Source organism: Bidens hawaiensis, unplaced genomic scaffold, assembly GCF_021521415.1.
Source record: "Bidens hawaiensis isolate Kalapana, Puna unplaced genomic scaffold, B.hawaiensis_p1.1 tig00001461_1, whole genome shotgun sequence".
In the NCBI taxonomy this organism is placed as follows: Eukaryota; Viridiplantae; Streptophyta; class Magnoliopsida; order Asterales; family Asteraceae; genus Bidens; species Bidens hawaiensis.
The window spans coordinates 246,989-267,017 of record NW_027491082.1 but is presented as its reverse complement, the minus strand read 5'-3'; the positions used below and the strand labels follow the sequence as shown (position 1 = coordinate 267,017).

General features: G+C 34.1%; 2 pseudogenes; both read right to left on the bottom strand.

The window, feature by feature from the left end:
* Positions 1-9,943: 9,943 nt before the first annotated feature.
* Positions 9,944-13,434, bottom strand: LOC143576429 (putative WD repeat-containing protein C2A9.03; annotated as a pseudogene).
* Positions 13,435-15,079: 1,645 nt separating this feature from the next.
* On the bottom strand, positions 15,080-18,922 carry LOC143576420 (putative WD repeat-containing protein C2A9.03; annotated as a pseudogene).
* Positions 18,923-20,029: the final 1,107 nt, after the last annotated feature.

Sequence of the window (20,029 nt, the reverse complement as noted above, 5' to 3'; positions counted from 1 at the left end):
TTTGACTATTCCGGCCAAAAACCTTTATCCGACGACCTGAAACTAACGATACTAGGATTCTGTTAGTTGCGGACCATTAGTAACAAATACGTTAAAAGTTACCGTTAGTAGCCAATTCATTAGTTAGGACCGGTAGTGACCAAAATACGATACTTGGACTTAAAAAAAAACAATATACCTTTAAAAATCTAACTTTTACAAACTCATATATTATATAATATATTGTTTATATTTTGTAGTATATTTTGTGCAAAGTTGTCGGTTCGAATCTCAAGCCCATCCAGGCTTTCGGCTCACCGTGTGTTATACCAGAAAGTTCTGCTCTTGTGGCGGCACAACGACTGTCAAGTGGCAGCCGGCAGTATGGTTTCCTGGGAACCCCAAGCCAAACTCTTAAGCCAGTATCATGATCTAGTCAGAGCGAGGCAATGGAGCTCTCCAAATTTTGAGAATGTTGTAGACCAAATACAAGAAAGTTTCTAAACAAAAATTATATGCGATTTGATGAGGGTAAACGGATATGGTATAAATTTTTGAACAAGGCCAGGATCACCTAAAACCATTGCAAGTACGCGAGTGAAATGCTTTATAATCAATCGTGTAACAAGTATCCACCACAGTGACACGCTGATGTAACTCTTAAATCTTGTTAGCTCCTATGGCCATTGTCGGTTGCCACCCCATACTAGTCATCACAACGCCACCGTAATCACTACAAAAGAGTTTTGTAAATAAACTCTTGTTAGCTCGACTATTTCGAATCTTTTCCAGGTAGCTCTTTTCATTATAACAAGGCGCCTGGGACATTTAAAAAAATCAAGGCGGCACCGAGATTTTGTAAATAAACTAGACAGCCGCTGAGATATGAAAAAACAAGGCGTCCGCCAGGAACATTTCTGTCTGTATGTCGGAAAACCGGGCGGCCGTTGGAAAACATTATTGTAATCTTTTGTACACCTGACGTTTGGCTACAATGAGATTTCTTGGATAGTTTTGAACTCAGATTGGCCACAATGGACAATTTGATCATTTTCCCATAAATTGCTTGGCCAGGTTAATCCCAAGTCAAACATGAAATATTCAACTCTCTTCTCAACTCTCTTTTCATGTTTAGAAAAGAACATTTTGAGTTTTGTTAAAACATATATATACTAGTAAGAGTGCCCGCTCGTTGCGGCGGGAACACAACTGTGATTCGATCAATAACAGCCCGTTCTGGTACCGACATTTGCTATAGTAAAATTTGGATTCGGTATTGATGCGGGTGTTAAACATGTCCATGTTAGTTTTGGGTTTAGTATTTTACACTTTTACTAAATGATAGCTTGTCAAATAACATATTGAGTATAACAATGATGTTTGCAGCATTTTCTCTTATGGGGTTCGTCCATTTAAAGACCCGCTTCTCACATATACTTTGTTATACTTTGAAGTGGCCTTCCCAGTTTCGATTGGAAATAAAAGATATAAATAACTTTTCCCAACCGTTACGTGGCCTTGAAACATAAACATTTTTCAAAATCAAATTGGCAAATCTTTGACAATTCATGTGTTCCGTGTAATAATTATCCTAAAATTGTTTAATAACCAGACAAAATCTAAGATAAGAGTATTCGCATCTTTGGGTCCTTCAATTGCTTCTTACTCGTTACCCTACAATTTTACAGTTTTATCCTAAGTGGACTGGTGGAAAATTTAGTCAAATTTGTTGACTCGTTAACTCATGTTAAAATGCAGGTTTGACTTTCAAAAAAGTCAAACGGTCACAATACCTAAATGACCTGAAATGAAGTTTACAATATTAACAAAATCCATAAACAAACACAAAATGTACATACAAGTCACATAACTAATAACAAAAAATAACAAGCAGCCAAAGCTCAACTTGAACCTGAACTTGTCACTTGGATAGAAAAGGCGAGTAAACCGTCTGCAAACTGCATCCGGTTGCACATTACCCTTCACAATCACCTTTTGTTGCTCCAGATCAATGTCAAAAGTTTCCACCCCTATGGAATATATAGATTAATAAACTTATATCAACTATTTTAAGTTAGGAATCTTGATTAATTTTCAAAAATGAGCAAACCAATAATTAACCAACCTTCCATTTTGCCAAGAACCTTGTTCACGACCCCAACACAGCCGTCACATGACATGGCAACCTTAAGAACAACAGTCTGCATATCCATCAATATAAATTTGTAAGTTATTAAGCCATTGTCACATATTACAGTTAAGATAATATATAAACAATGCAAATTGTTTATATATGGTTACTTGATATAAAATTGGAATTATTATTTAATATATGTCGAATTTGAAAATTATAAAAGATTAGGGTTGTAAATGTACCGAGCCTTGTTTGTGTTTGTTTGTTTAGCTTTGAACTTGTTCACAAACACTAACCGAACGGAATTTCATGTGTGTGTTTGTTCATTAAGATAATAAAGTTGTTCCAATTCATTCGTGTTCATTTGTTAACTTCCTCAACGAACACAAATGAACATAAGCAAACGCATGGTAGTTTGAAAATTGAAAAACAGCATTGTTAATCCTTTTTTCTAAAAACCACTAATATATTTTCATGTACAATATATTCAACTTCAATAATGATTGTTATTAAAAAATTTAAAGGGAAAAGTAATGCTTACAAACTTGCTCGATGCTGCTCGAAGAAAGCTTGTAAAATAGTTTCTTTATTTTGGCTCGGTTCGATTATTAGATGATCGGCTCGGTTTGATTTGTAAACGAGCAAACCCTCACTCAGTAACGCAACATATTTAGCTTGCAGTCGTAGTGTTTCTGGCTCGGTTTTTTATACGCGTGTTTCATGTAACTTCTACCTTCATAAAACATGCTCGGGTCTTCCTCGGACTATAAAGCACCATAGTGACCAGTCTAATACTCTCATGATCTTGTTATGTTATCTTTTCTTGTGTAACACAAGACAAACGGGTTGGATTCTGTATGAATTGTAAATTAGTTGCCTTTGGTTTCTGTCAGTTAATGTCATTATGCCTGTAAAAAAAACCACGAGTTATGTAAATATTTCGGTTTGAAGTTTGTCATGTTCTTTTATTTAATAGACGAATGAACATAAACAAAACTTTTTGTTCATTTACTTTAACGGTCCTAAAAAATGTAAACACGTATATAAAAGGGCTTCAACGAACATAAGTAAATAGACAAATGAGCATGAACGAAGTTAAATGAACAAACGCTCACGAACACATATGGACAAATGGACTTGCTACGTATTTCATGACCATCATTCACGGTCATCAGGTCAACCGTATTTATACATGTCAAGTCGAGCTTAACCTGTTTTTAGAATGCACTACAAAAAAAATTAGTATCAAAAAATAGTCTCTGATACTCTTCTATCAGTACCTAATAGTTATCCGGGAAGTCCCTGGCCAGTAACAGATGCTTAGTCCTTAATACTGATTTGAGGAACTGAAAACCAGTCCCCGTTGAACGGCACCAACAAAGACTAATAGTTAGTCTCCGATACATAAAAGTTCAGTCCTCAATTTGTCCCTAGTACCATGTCATTTCAGTCCCCTATACTTTTATTTCGTTACTGAAAATCAGTCTCTTATACCGTGATATTTAAGTCTTGAATACATTTCATTAGAGACAGAAAATCAGTCTTTAAAACGAGTCCATTTTTTTTCCTAAACGTTTCATTAGGCTCGCAATTTTATGACTTTTTTTGCCACAAATAAAATATTTTAAAAGCCAACTTTTAGTCTTTGATGATACATCATCTCAGTCTTTGAAATTAAAAATAGTTCTAATTTTATGTCTCAATTCTATTGTAGTACTTTTAGAGACGGAAAAGTTGTTTCCGATATCATCTGTATTCAAACCCAAACATGTACATGTATTCCACCAACCATGTCATAAGACTTCAATAAAAACAACTTTAAAAAAATAACAATACTCTATTGATCAATTCTGAATTTTAAAACAATATCAGATGAATCAATTACAATCTGTAAGAATAAGATCGCGTCCTCATTATCAGTTTCACCCATCCAAACCATTTAGTCCAATTTTCGCAAGTGCAGATAATGCCCATTCAAAATCCACATTCAGTTGAAACTTGAAAGCCCCTAAAAAAGATCTTGCAATCTGTTGGATTAAGTACCTATTTAGAACATGCATATCATGAAACAAGTTAGCTCAATTCACTAAACATAGATTAAGGTCAAAACCACCCATAATATATTATAAAATGGAATACCATATCATTTGAAGAAGTCCAGCAATCCGCAGCTCAAAATTTGGTTGAGGCCTTTTGTCGAGCAGTTGGCGTGCATCTTCAAACCTTTCAGTTTCGAACAACACAACATAAAAACATTAGTCCTGAATCATAAGCCAGATTATAAACTTATAAATGTCCAAAATCAACAGTTGAGTCTCTCAATAGCCTTAAAAATAATATATATATATATATATATATAAACCAGTTTGGATCACCGCCATATTCATCTTTGCCATCACACTAATATAGCCTTGGGATAGTTCTTGAATAAAAATGAAATAAGATCAACAATTATGCATATTGACTAAATTAATTTTGAAACTAGCAGAGTTCAATTAGTACCTTATATAACACAGTCATGGTCTGCCGCGAATGCAACAAAAACATCAGGCGATGGTACAGGGTCTGCATATAGTGGTGGAAGCAGATGGATCGAGAGTAGACGAGGAATAGTTCTGAATTAGGGTCTTTTAGAAACAGGCGGGTTTTGGTGTGTGTGAATTAGTTTAAATTAAAGAGAAGGAGGGTGAAATTGAAAACAGATAGAGGGAGGAAATCCCCTAGAAATTAGGTTAAATTGGGGATTTTGGTTAGGGGGAATAAAAATAAAATTTATCAAACTTTTAAACAAATAATAATAATAATAATAATAATAATAATAATAAACCTTTGTAAAAATAAAAATGAAACTAATACTTATTTTACAACTCAAATTAAAACTCGTATAAATTGCCTAACTATCAAATCATGTTACTCATTGCTATTGGTTCCGTAGGCGAATACATAAATCTATACCAAAGTAAAATAAAACTCATGCATGGATGAAAAGTGGTTAAGGATATATTAATGGACGGATCAAAGAAGACTACTACTTAAATACTTGTAATCAGAATCAAGCATGATATTGTTTAGCTTAAAAGAGTTTGAGCTTGAGCTCGAGCTCAACATTGTTTAACTTAAAAGAGCACGAGCTCCAAATAAGATTGGTTCAAACTTTGTATTTGAAAGTCAGATTCAAAGCATTTACTTTTTATTATTTATTTTATTTACAGTTATAATTACTTTATATAATAAGCTTATAGTTTCAATATATAAAGTACATGTTGTTTATTTTTTGTCATAATTTTAAGTATAATAATAATTATCGTATAAACAAGTATATTCTTATTCTTTTAAATATAAGTTATATAAATAATATTAGCCTGCGAGTTGTCTTTAGCTCGGGCTAGTTAATTAAACAAGCATAGCTTACAATCTAGCCCAACAAGAGTTGTAAAACAATTAAATGCCATATACTTTTGTCAATATACCAAGCTAGTAGTTGTAAAACAATTCTTTGTAAATGGCATGTCTTAACGAAACTTAATAAAAAAATTAATATTAGAATTTTGAAATGGATTTACGTAGATTGTTTATTAATAGATTTTTGTAAAAATTCAAAATGTAAACGTAAATTTAGACAAAAATACAGAATTTGATAAATACATTCAAAGTTTATTATAGTTGAATTGGCGAAGATGTACGAGAGACTGCAAATCAATATATAATATATTTTCTTAAAATGGTTGAATATTGATAATCGGGGACTTAAAATCACGTCGAAGACTAAATATCAGTTCTGAAGTGGGTTGTGGAAAAGATCTTTGAGACAGATTTTCAGCCCTTGATACGTCCCATCTTATAAAAGAATTTGATTAACGTAATAGGAGACTGAAAACTAGTCAACCTTGAACCTGACCTGTTTTGACGTTTTGTAAACTGGCCATGTTAGCCGAACGAAAACCTGTCTTTTTTCACTTCAAGTTCAGGTCATGTCAGTTATTATTTTTTGTTCCACATGTAGCAAAAGTGTTGGTAAAGTGTATTTTTTGTTCCACATGTAGCAAAAGTGTTGGTAAAGTGTTACAGACTGAACACCACCAAAAATGCGAGATTCAAACACAATGGGCAAACTTTGGTAATATGAGAAAAATTATACGGCTAGTTTTGGTCTTTTGAGAAAGCATGTTTTTTTAGAGGCATTGACCTTTTGAGTATGGTTGACATTTTGATCAACTTTGACTTCAAGACTAACTTTGACTTTTTTTGGTAAAAGTCAAACATTTTTGACCTCTTAGCCAAATTCAACAATATAATGAATGCATGTAAATATAGGTATACATTACTATAATAATAAAATAATCTTAATTTGATTTCCATATTTTAAGACACTAATTAGTTTTTAAAACATTAATAAATATTAGTTTTATATGAACTACTGTAATATAAATTCAAACAACGCATTCGTTTCATTCGTCATGAATTGCCTTTTTGCCAGTTAACTTTTTAAATGTTATGTAGGTATTTGGAAGTGTAGATAGATGGTTTAAAATTGCTACATTTGTAATTTTCATATCTATTGCTTTTAACTCATTCGCCCCGTAACGTTATATAATGTTGACCCGTATAGTTAGATGAAAAGTTGGACCCGTTTACAAAAATGATAATCTTGACCGGTTTACAAAATGGTAACCCCGTTCACTGCAAATGATAATATTGGCCCGTTTATTGAAGTATATATTTGTGACTCATTTACTAAAAAGGGTATCATCGACTTGTTTACTAAAAAAGTAAATGTGAAATAAAAAATTTACAACTTAGTTCATTTACAGTATGAGTGAAAAATCTTCCAAAAGTCAAACGGGTTAAAATCATTAAGGCAACAAGTGAGGGTAGTTTTGGTATTATAAAAGAAATTAGCAATTGCTAATGAAATTAAACAAAATTCCCATTAATTATCAGCATGATTATTTTCAAAATATGATCTTGTAAGTCACGAAACAGTAATTTTGACGTGCTTGCTAAATAGAGAGTTTTTGACCCGTTTACCAAAATGGCAGTTTTGTCTCGTTAATTAAAATCAAAAATTTCTGCGCGTTTGCTAAAATGATAGCCGAGACCCATTTATTGAAATCTGATATGTGTATATTTATAATGTTTTGATTTTTAATTTTTGCGCGTTTGCTAAAATGATAGCTAAGACCCAGATATTGAAATTTGATATGTGTATATTTAGATTGTTTTGATTGTTTATCAAAGCAACAACAGAAAGTTCAAAGTAGCTATGTATGACAGATAACATTAGCAAGTGTCACATGTTGGGACTCAGGTCATCATTAGTAGAGTACAAAAACAATATGGTCTATATAACCTAAAAACCATCTGTCACCATAGAGTAAAAATGCATACCTGGTACAAAGTCACCATAGAGTAAAAATGACACTCATATTCTTGAAAATCTGCAAACATGAAGTCATACATTCAAGAAAACAATTAGAACTGCTAAACCTTAAATATTCTTGATTGTTACAAATCAGCAGCAGACAGGTACAAGATTGTGACCACCAACACGTTAATTATTCATAAAACATGGGCAAATTTATGAAGCCAACCAGGCCACTTTGAAATGGCCCAATTTTCAATATGATGAATTAAAAAAATCCGATGCGTTTTGTCAAAAAATCCGATGCACGGTGCGAGCGCATCACATATTCGATGCACCCTTCATTATGTAAATACTAAAGTTTAGTAATCTCAGCAACAATAGAATTATGTGATCCAATGAAGGGTTGCAAGGAAAAAAAAAGAACAAAGAAATTGTAACAAGCATTCATGAAATTTGCCACACGTCCTTAAACTACAAAAAATACATATCTTTTACTCGAAGCTGAATTAATCATTTAATTGATATGCATTGTGGCTAAATGGTTCCGATATTACCCCATACAACAAAACGAATCTACAACCCTTTTGACTTCATATGCTAAATACTGATTACACCTTTCTGTTAACAATAATCAGAAATGTTATTGGTGTTACCACATACACAAATAACATGAGCAAACACTTACACATGACACTAATATAGCAGCAGGGGAATCTGAACCTTAAACAAAAGCAGAGAATTCCCTAATGTCAGTTGCAAATTCGTCAATCATGGCCATTTACATGACGAGACTCAACCTCTCGGCCTCTAAAGAAGAGAGCACATTATAACACGCCAAAAACATCTAATTTCCATATCAGAAGACAGGAACACATCAGTTCGCTTACGACTGCGTATCAAAACGAAAAAAAACTGATGAACCGGTAAAAAATTTCCATTAACCTATACTTATAGTTATAATCAAACAAAATTGAATCTAGGAATTGAATACCTGAATTTGCTAACGATGAACCCTAGATTAATCTTGGAATCGAAAACCTAACGATTTGGAGGATTTGTGGTGGTTTTGAGAAAGAAACGATGAGGATGCGTTTAAAGGACACTACAACAAGTTAATTCGCCGGACGATACAACAAGTATAATAACGGACAATGCTGTTAGTGCTCTATATCGGCCGATGATCTTAATACTCCGGAGATTGCAGGCTTGCTGCAGAAGCGCCGGAGACCTAATGAACATTTAATTTAACGGTGTTTATGGAGAGAGAAAGATGAAAAGACGCCTATCTCTATTATAACACAATTTAAAAGTGAATTACTTAACATGTTCCAAAGTATAATGAAATCAAGAGAGTAATGAATATGAATAATATAAAGCTTGAATACCCAGATTATCAATTATGCAACAATACCCGGTTTATAATCAAATTTCCATTAACCTAATTTATGAACTGGTAACAAAATTTATAATCAAACAAATTTGAACCTGGTAGTTGAATCCAATACCTGAATTTACGAACAAAGAACCCTAGATTAAGCTTGGATACTAAAAATGAAACAAAACAACCTATTGAGAATAACCAAACAAAATATTCAATAAAACACATACCTACAAAAAATTGAAGGGATTCTCGCCGCCAACAACAGGACCTTCAGAGCCTGATGATGAAGAGTTTCGTGTTGCTACTTTTATATATATTTGTTCAAATACTTTTTATTTTTTTTATCAAATTCTTGTGGGACCCACTTGGACACACAAGCTTACAGTTTGATAACCTTTTGTACCTACATTATCTTTGCACCGCTCTCATTTTCTTCACTATAGGGATCAGAATCAGAATGTGTACTACAAGAATAATCATTTGACCAATTAAGAATGACAACTGGGGGCTGAAAATGAAGATCTAGGATTCAACACAAGTATGGTTAGCTTTTCCTGCTAGCCGTTTAACCCATAATTTTGTTATATATTGTTTTAGATCGCAAAAATTTTAGTTAAACACGTACACACACTTTTGAAGATTTCTAAAATGATCAATTTGACATAACGATGCAATGTATATAAGAGGTAGAAGCATAAACAAACCTCGCCAACGATAGCAGAACAAATTAATTAACACGATGTTTATGTATAAAAGGTAGTTTTTGACATAAATCAGTGTTGTGTATAAGAGGTAGTTTTTGTTTATGTCCTTGTTTGTTCAAGCCAAACAAGGACAAATAGGAGAACCAAACTAAATACAGCTGGCTCCAGCCAGTGTTTGGTTCTGTTGGTCCGGGTTCGGGACATAAAACAGATTATTAACCAAACGCATAAATTAGAAAGTTGCCATCAATATATAACATATATAAGCCAAACATAATTTAACAATACATTGTCTTCAAAGATTTTCACCATACATTTTTATACATGGAAGCCGATGTATTTTCCAAACAAAACATAAGCAAGAAACTCAACTTAATTTATCAAACAAACGAATCTAGATATCCGTACATGTGTCGTTTGTTGAACTGCAGCAGGCTGGGAAAGTTCTGGTCTGACACTCCAATGAAAAGCGTTTCATCGTCTGGACTGAGAGAAACACCAGCTATTTCCCCAAATAAATCAATTTCATGCCTCCTTGCATAGTTCAAGCTGGTGTTATAAACATTAACAAAATCTGCACCTTCTGCAACAACCAAAAACTGCCCATCTGTTGAAAAGCGAAGTGATCGAACCACAGCCATATTTGCTTTAAGAACAGAGACCGGGTTTGCAATATTTCTTACATCCCATACTCTACAGGTCTTGTCTTGGCTGCCTGTAGCAAAGATTCTGCCATCTGGATGCCATGCAGATGCATGAGTAATGTCGGTGACCTTTCACTGTGCCAACGTCTGCCAAAGAAAAGAGTTGCAATGTGCAAAAGAATGTTAACATTAAAATAAAAACAAAAAACAAAAAATAATAATTTTTATATCCATAAGTTCTTGCCATTCCAGTTGTAGAGTCAACAACCAATCCATCGCGATGATCACCAACTACAGCTATTAGTTTACGGTCTGAGCTCATGGATGTGTGCTGCAACAAATAGGCACACAAGTGGTTCAATTTGGGTTATGCATTATCTCAAATAGGTTAAGCGTCATGAGAAGCATACTCAAATAGAGTGTCATTTATGTAAAAAATCTTCCGTAAAAGTGTTTGCAGGCAGCGCAAACACAACCCGGCCCATTTTGATTTTCTACTAAAAAAATTGCACGTTTTGGCACGTGACCCAACCCGTCCACCCACCCATTTCAAGAAACTCACATTCACTCTCAAGGGAAAACGGAAATTGTTCACAAGCTGAAATCCATCCATCTCATATTCCATCACACCACAAGCGTTGTTTGACGCCATAAAATGCTTTCCACCGCTACAATGTGACAAGAGTTGTATGAAAAATAACACAATTACAGAGTCAATATGCATTGTAGTATATATTTACATCGTAATTTATTAATTACCTCGTGCGATTGTATATCTCAATACTATTTGTTATGGCATTAATGTCTTCATAACTTGTTCTTGTGCAAAAGCTAACACCTTGTTTATCCAATCTCTGCATCATTTAATAACACACACAGATTACAAGATAGAAAACGAGACATATAAAAAGAGATGTCAACTATGCGTATGGCATAAAATTTAATATTGTTTAGATGTTGAATACAGAGCCTGGTATTTGGATATTTTGGATTTAATTGATTTATTCCGTCTAATGATATTTCATGGCGGTTCAAGATATTTCCATCTAATCAGGTAAGCAGTTCAATATATGATCAAATTACCTTGCAAACAAACTCTCCGCGAAAACCTCCTGCAACCAGAATACCGTCATCGACTGCGAATGTACTAATCAGAGTTTGTGTAAGTCCCTCCAACAAACTTCCGTCATGCTTCTGTCGACCCAAATTAAGTATCAATAATATTTAAACAATAATAACAGAAAGGTTAGGATTCTATGATCAATATTATAGTACCTCGGTAGGTGCTATGCGCCCAAAGAAATTAACGATTTCTGTTAACTTTTTTGATAATGGCGACCAGTGCATAATCGAGTGGTTAGACAAGAAATACACATCATGCTTCGTGGTAGCCCAAACCAGGTTCCTTAACTGTACACAATACGCAATGTTTATAAAAACAACACACACTTTTTTACGGCTGATGAATAGATACCGCGTGATTGAAGGAACAAAATGAATTGGTACAAACCTCAAAATGAAAGACTGTAGGCCTCACTGCTCTTGAATTATGACAGAAGTCATAGTATTTACCACCCTTTGGCATATGTTTGTATCTCTGCAGACATAAAAGGCTGTCATGATATCGAAAGCGGAAAAAGTAACTTTTTTTATATATGCAAGCAACAGGACTGTACTTTATCGACAGCATAGTGATCATTTTCATTTCTGTAGTGTTTGAGCTTGGTACGCCTAAGTTGTTCCCTTGTTACATTGAATCTATTCCAGGGAATGCCCTGAATATCTTTTCCCCTTCTTGCTTGAGCAGAGGTCGTATCCGTCACCTTTGTAAAAATAATAAAATTTTGAAACTGGATATACTAAGCATAGAACACTACATCTAACATAAAAATATGGAATAATCTTAAGTTAAAAAGGTATATATAACGTCGGTAATTTAATAGCAGAAAAACAAATTAAACTAGACTTACAAGATTTTGATCTTCGTTTTCTTCTTCATTCAAATCGTCTACAAAATCTGACCTGTCCCCGTCTTCTGCCATGTAATCTATTTAATCTATGCAAACTGTAGACAGCCAAAAGGGGATATAATTAACTTCCTTATGAAAAAATCACCCACAGGAACAGATATGTATATTAAGGTATTTACAAGAAACAAAAATTCACAAGTTTAATTTGTTAAATTGCTATAAATTCATCCATTTAGAAGACCAATCAAAACATATAAAATTGCAAAACAAAATTCTAGTGTACATGAAAACTAAATAGCTACAATTTCTTTCAAAAAAGGAAAAATTAAGACCAATCAACGTATAATAATGCAAAGTACTTCCTCAACTAAAAGAGTCAAGAAACCCTAATTGATCAATTAGCATAACAAAAACATAACCTGAAAACCCAACCCAAATTGCTGAAATTTACGATCCATTACAAACCCAAAAAGAGGCAACATATGAACTAAAAAATGTACCTTATGCGAAGATGCATATTACTTTTTAGAGCAAAAATCACTAAAGTGAAGAAGATCTTGTTCTTTGTGGTTTTCTGCAACAAATTTAGAGCTGTCACTCAGCCTATTCTCTTCTTATAGTTTGCGTGTGAACGAGGAAATATAAAGGAAAACACCACAAATGTAATAAGATAAATGTAATTACAAAGGTAATATCATAACATAACGTTATATGATGATATGATATGACATGATATGATATGATATGATATGGTGTACGATGTAATGTAAATGTATAAAGATATAATATTATTGTATTATTATATTAAATTATTTATTATTATTAACATTATTTTTTAAGTTATTTTTTCCAAAGTTTCAAACCCACCTTAGTGTTCAAGTCGAAACCACCATTTTCGGTAACTTTTTATGGTCAACCCCCATCAAACACTTCAACAGTGGCATCAAATTTATTTTCTGAATTAAACTGATAAAATTTCTTCATATTTGAACCTAAATTGTTAAAACAACTCGCTTACAACAGTACTAGATCTAAAGTTAGATTGTGAACTAAACTTAGACCAAACAAGTTCCCGCCCGGCCTATTGGTAACTTAATAGCAGAAAAGAAAAGTGAAATCACACTGACCGTATCATGATCATCAAGATTTTGATCTCCGCCATTGTCGTCTTCTTCTTCTTCTTCTTCTTGTTCTTGCAAGATCCAGTATGTCTCCTTCTGCCATGTAATCTATTTGATCAGCTTCATTATGCGGCATCTAATGATCAAGCAAGAGTTAACTCAAACAATCTATGCATGGCTCACAGCCAAAAGGAGAACAATGAATGAAAATAAACAAAATTCCCAAGTTAAATTGCGCATACAAATAATAATAAAAATAAAGAGAGGAAGCGTCTTAAAACGAACAGTTAGTGTGCATGTAAACTTAATAGTTTTTTCTTTTGTTAGAACGGCAACAGTCTATGGTATGGCTGTGTGGTCGCAGGTCAGCTTGCAGCCGACCACCCGAAGGGCATAACCCCGGTTCCCGGGTCCTCCCCACGTCCTCAGAGGATAAATCCGTCCCCAGATGCCACAACACCAGTTGCGCCGTCACAAAAGTCGAAACCCACTAGCGTAACGCAGGCAGGATAAATCTCCGTTTTGGCTCGAATTCCAACCGGAGACCTTTCGGAAGCTAGTTCTTATATTCATTGGCATAGCCCAGAAGGTTATGTAAACTTAATAGTTACAATTTCTTCCAATAAAGGCAAGAAAGAAGTCCAATATATATTATATATAATCGTATAATAATAGAAATTAAAGCTGCTCAAGAAATCCAACGGACGGAACAAAAAGAAAACCTAATACATGAATTAATTAACCAAACAAGGCTAGTGGAAATCAAACGAGTACCTGGAACTGGAACCGGAAGATGTACGTATGTTGGCCATCGGTCGCCGCATAAATTTTGTTGCGTGGAGTTGTGGAAACCATATCGCCAAATGCCAGTTCAGTCATAGTGCCAACACAATAGCAAAACGCTCTAGCGTAACATACGGTGAGACAAACACTGGGTGGGCTCGGGGTTTAAACTAACAATTTTTGATAAGTGGAAATCGAACTTAAATCTCCGTTGGAAAACTCAAACCTCATACCACTAGGCCACAATTAGGGGATTCAATTTAAAACTATGTACTACTTTTACATGTAATATTATATCCTTAACAATTTTTTTAAAGAATTATAATTAAAAAAAAGTATTACAAAATATATAATATCAATTTCTTTTAGAGTTTTTATAATTTATTGATAAGACCATAATGATTTTCTGTTTATACAAATTGTAAATAATTCATTAAAAAAACAAAATGTGGAGCGAAGATCAGGGGAGGCGCCGGTCTAGGAGAAAACAATCGCATGTGGGGAGATTCTAAACGACATAAATTTTTTCGAGTAGATGTAAGTAAAAGGTGGGGTAGATTGGTTTGTTAAAAAGCCAAAAGCTATTTTGACAAAAGCTTGTGTGTTTCATGCACATGCTTCCTATTTATAGGGAAGCATTTCCTATTTATAGGGAAGCATGACATGAGATATATTTCTATTAAAACATAGCCCAATGGGCTTTATGTACGTATTTAACTAGTAGTATTGTCAAGGTTATTCTTAAAATTTCTGACCGTCATGTCTGTTTTTCGCATTTGCAAATTATCTTTAATCTGATTGCAAGTCCATGGTTGCTGACAAGGTAGTTTTTGTTTATGTCCTTGTTTGTTCCAGCCAAACAAGGACCAATAGCAGAACCAAACTAAATACAGCTTCCAGCCAGTGTTTTGTTTGGTCATGTTGGTCTGGGTCCGGGACATAAAAAAGATTATTAACCAAACACATAAATTAGAAAGTAGCCATCAATATATAACATATATAAGCCGAACGTAATTTAACAATACATTATCTTCAAAGATTTTCACCATACATTTTTATACATGGAAGCCTATGTATTTTCCAGACAAAACATAAACAAGTAACTCAACTTAATTTATCAAACAAACGAATCTAGATACCCGTATTTGTGTCGTTTGTTGAACTGTAGCAGGCTGGGATAGTTCTGTTCCGACACTCCAATGAAAAGCGTTTCATCGTCTGGACTGAGAGAAACACCAGCTATTTCCCCAAATAAATCAATTTCATGCCTCTTTGCATAGTTCAAGCTGGTGTTATAAACATTAACAAAATCTGCAGCTTCTGCAACAACCAGAAACTGCCCGTCAGTTGAAAAGTGAAGTGATCGAACAGCAACCATATTTGCTTTAAGAATGGAGACCGGCTTTGCAATATTTCTTACATCCCATACTCTACAGGTCTTGTCTTGGTTGCCTGTAGCAAAGGTCCTGCCATCTGGGTGCCATGCAGATGCAAATGAGTAGTGCCGGTGACCTTTCATTGTGCCAACCGTCTGCCAAAGAAAAGAGTTGCAATGCGCAAAAAAATGTCAATATTAAAAACAAAACAAAATAAATAAAAATTTTATATCCACAAGTTCTTGCCATTCCAGTTGTAGAGTCAACAATCAATCCGTCGTGATGATCACCGACTACAGCCATTAGTTTACAATCTGGGCTCATGGATGTGTGCTGCAACAAATAGGCACACAAATGGTTCAATTTGGGTTATGCATCATCTCAAATGGGTTAAACGTCATACGAGGCATACTCAAATAGAGTGTCATTTATGTATAAAATCTTCCGTAAAAGTGTTTGCAGGTAGCGCAAACCCAACCTGGCCCATTTTGATTTTTACTAAAAAGTTGGATGTTTTGGCACGTGACCAAACCCGTCCACCCACCCATTTCAAGAAACTCACATTCACTTTCCAGGGAAAACGGAAATTATTCACAAGCTGAAATCCATCCATCTCATATTCCATCACATCACAAGCATTGTTTGACGCCATAAAATGCTTTCCACCGCTACAATGTGACAAGAGTTGTATGAAAAATAGCACAATTACAGAGTCACAGACTCACAGACAATAATATGTATTGTAGTATATATTTGCATCGTAATTTACTAATTACCTCAAGCTATTGTATATCTCTAGCATTTGTTATGGCATTAATGTCTTCATAAGTTGTTCTTGTGCAAAAGCTAATACCTTGTTTATCCAGTCTCTGCATCATTTAATAACACACGCAGATTACAAGATAGATAACGAGACGTAAAATAAAGAAATGTCAACTATGCGTATGGCATAAAATTTAATACTGTTTGGATGTTGAATACAGAGCCCCGCTATTTAGATATTTTGGATTTCATTGATTTATTCCATCTAAAGATATTTCATGGCGGTTCAAGATATTTCCATCTAATCAGGTAAGCAGTTCAATATATGATCAAATTACCTTGCAAACAAGCTCTCCGCGAAAACCTCCTGCAACCAGAATACCGTCATCGACTGCGAATGTACTAATCAGAGTTTGTGTAAGTCCCTCCAACAAACTTCCGTCATGCTTCTGTCAACCCAAATTAAGTATCAATAATATTTAAACAATAATAACAGAAAGGTTAGGATTCTATGATCAATATTATAGTACCTCGGTAGGTGCTATGCGCCCAAAGAAATTAACGATTTCTGTTAACTTTTTTGATAATGGCGACCAGTGCATAATCGAGTGGTTAGACAAGAAATACACATCATGCTTCGTGGTAGCCCAAACCAGGTTCCTTAACTGTACACAATACGCAATGTTTATAAAAACAACACACACTTTTTTACGGCTGATGAATAGATACCGCGTGATTGAAGGAACAAAATGAATTGGTACAAACCTCAAAATGAAAGACTGTAGGCCTCACTGCTCTTGAATTATGACAGAAGTCATAGTATTTACCACCCTTTGGCATATGTTTGTATCTCTGCAGACATAAAAGGCTGTCATGATATCGAAAGCGGAAAAAGTAACTTTTTTTATATATGCAAGCAACAGGACTGTACTTTATCGACAGCATAGTGATCATTTTCATTTCTGTAGTGTTTGAGCTTGGTACGCCTAAGTTGTTCCCTTGTTACATTGAATCTATTCCAGGGAATGCCCTGAATATCTTTTCCCCTTCTTGCTTGAGCAGAGGTCGTATCCGTCACCTTTGTAAAAATAATAAAATTTTGAAACTGGATATACTAAGCATAGAACACTACATCTAACATAAAAATATGGAATAATCTTAAGTTAAAAAGGTATATATAACGTCGGTAATTTAATAGCAGAAAAACAAATTAAACTAGACTTACAAGATTTTGATTTTCGTTTTCTTCTTCATTCAAATCGTCTACAAAATCTGACCTGTCCCCGTCTTCTGCCATGTAATCTATTTAATCTATGCAAACTGTAGACAGCCAAAAGGGGATACGATTAACTTCCTTATGAAAAAATCACCCACAGGAACAGATATGTATATTAAGGTATTTACAAGAAACAAAAATTCACAAGTTTAATTTGTTAAATTGCTATAAATTCATCCATTTAGAAGACCAATCAAAACATATAAAATTGCAAAACAAAATTCTAGTGTACATGAAAACTAAATAGCTACAATTTCTTTCAAAAAAGGAAAAATTAAGACCAATCAACGTATAATAATGCAAAGTACTTCCTCAACTAAAAGAGTCAAGAAACCCTAATTGATCAATTAGCATAACAAAAACATAAAACCCAAAAAGAGGCAACACGTGAAATAAAAAAATGTAACTTATACGAAGATGCATATTACTTTTTAGAGCGAAAATCACTGAAGTGAAGAAGATCTTTTTCTTTGTGGTTTTCTGCAACAAATTTTGAGCTGTAACTCAGCCAATCTCTTCTTCTAGTTTGTGTGAGAACGAGGAAATATAAAGGAAGGTAATATCATAATATAACGTAATATGATGTAATATGATATAGTGTACTGTAATATGGCGTAATGTAAATGTAAAGATATAATATTATTGTATTATTAAATTTAGTTATTTATTATTAACATAATTTTTTTAGTTATTTTTTCCAAAGTTTCAAGCCCACCTTAGTGTTCAAGTCGATACCACCATTTTCGGTAACTTTTTATGGTCAACCCCCATCAAACGCTTCAACAGTGGCATCAAATTTTTAGACATCAATTTATGAACATCAAACAAACCAGTTTTTGCTTTTTTTTGTTTCCTTTTCATAGTTCAAGTTGGTGTTATAGACATGAACAAAATCTGCAGGTTTTGTAACCACCAAAAAATTACCCAAACTGCACCATTTTTGCCTTTAAGAACTGATAAGTCATGAATTCATATGTACAAGCAACAGGATTGTACCATAATGGGAGCATCACCCGATAAAGGAATGTTATCATAGTTTCTGTACTGTTCGATCCTTGTACGTACGTCATGTTATAATCGAACTTTCCCAGGGCAAGCCTGAATATCTTACCAGTTCTTGCTTGAGCAGAAGGCATATCTGTCACCTTTGTAAGCTATTAAACATAAAAAGAACTTGAATATCTAGCTTACAACAGTACTAGATCTAAAGTTAGATTGTGAACTAAACTTAAACCAAACAAGTTCCCGCCCGGCCTATATATTGGTAACTTAATAGCAGAAAAGAAAAGTGAAATCACACTGACCATATGATCATCAAGATTTTGATCTCCACCATTGTCGTCGTCTTCTTCTTCATCAAGATCCAGTATGTCCCCGTCTTCTGCAATGTAATCTATTTGATCAGCTTCGTTATGCAGCATCTAATGATCAAGCAAGATCAGTTAACTCAAACAATCTATGCATGGCTCACAGCCAAAAGGAGAACAATGAATGAAAATAAACAAAATCCCCTAGTTAAATTACGCATACAAATAAAAATAAAAATATAGAGAGGAAGCGTCTTAAAACAAACAGTTGGTGTGCATGTAAACTTAATAGTTTTTCCTTTTTAGAACGGCAACAGTCTACGGTTTAACGGGTAGTCGCAGATCAGCTTGCAGCCGAAGGGTATAACCCCAGTTCCCGCGTCATCAGAGGAACCTTCTCCACAAGAGTCGAAACCCTCTATCAAGCAGGATACATCTCCGTTTTGGTTCAAATTCAAACCGGAGACCTTTCGGAAGCTAGTTCTTCTTATATTCATTGGCATAACCAAGTGGCTAGCCCAGAAGGTTATGAAAACTTAATAGTTACAATTTCTTCCAATAAAGGCAAGAAAGAAGTCCAATATATAATTCGTATAATAATAGAAATTAAAAGCTGCTCAACAAATCCAAGGGACGGAACAAAAAGAAAACCTAATACATGAATTAATTAACCAAACAGGGCTAGTGGAAATCAAAACAGTACCTGGAACTGGAAAATGATTGAAAAGAACATTAACTTAAAACTATTTTTTTAAACGGTGATTTCTTGGACAGGGACTCGGGTTCAACTGACAATCTTTACACAAGGCCTAATTCAAATCCTTCATTGTCAATATCCATCAAAAGTGACACAAGTAGAAATTGAACTTAAATCTTCATTGGAAATCCAAACCTCATACCACTAGGCCAAAATTAGGGGATTCAATTTGAAACTATTTACTACTTTTACATGTACGCCATCTTCAACGTCTCATTTGTGTTCCCGAGTTTCATTTAAAGAAGGAAAGGGAAGGAAAATGAGGGATGGAAAAAATTGTGTTCCCTAGTTTCATTAAAAGAAAGAAAAGAAGGGGGGGGAGAGAAAATGATGAGTGAAATAATAGAATTTGTATCTTTCCAATTTAAAAATGTTTGGAAGGAAGGTAAATTAAAGAGAATGAGGAGATGTTAAAAATAAGATAAGAAGGGAAAACTTTTTTTTCTTTGCTTTTCTTTTCTTTTCTTTTC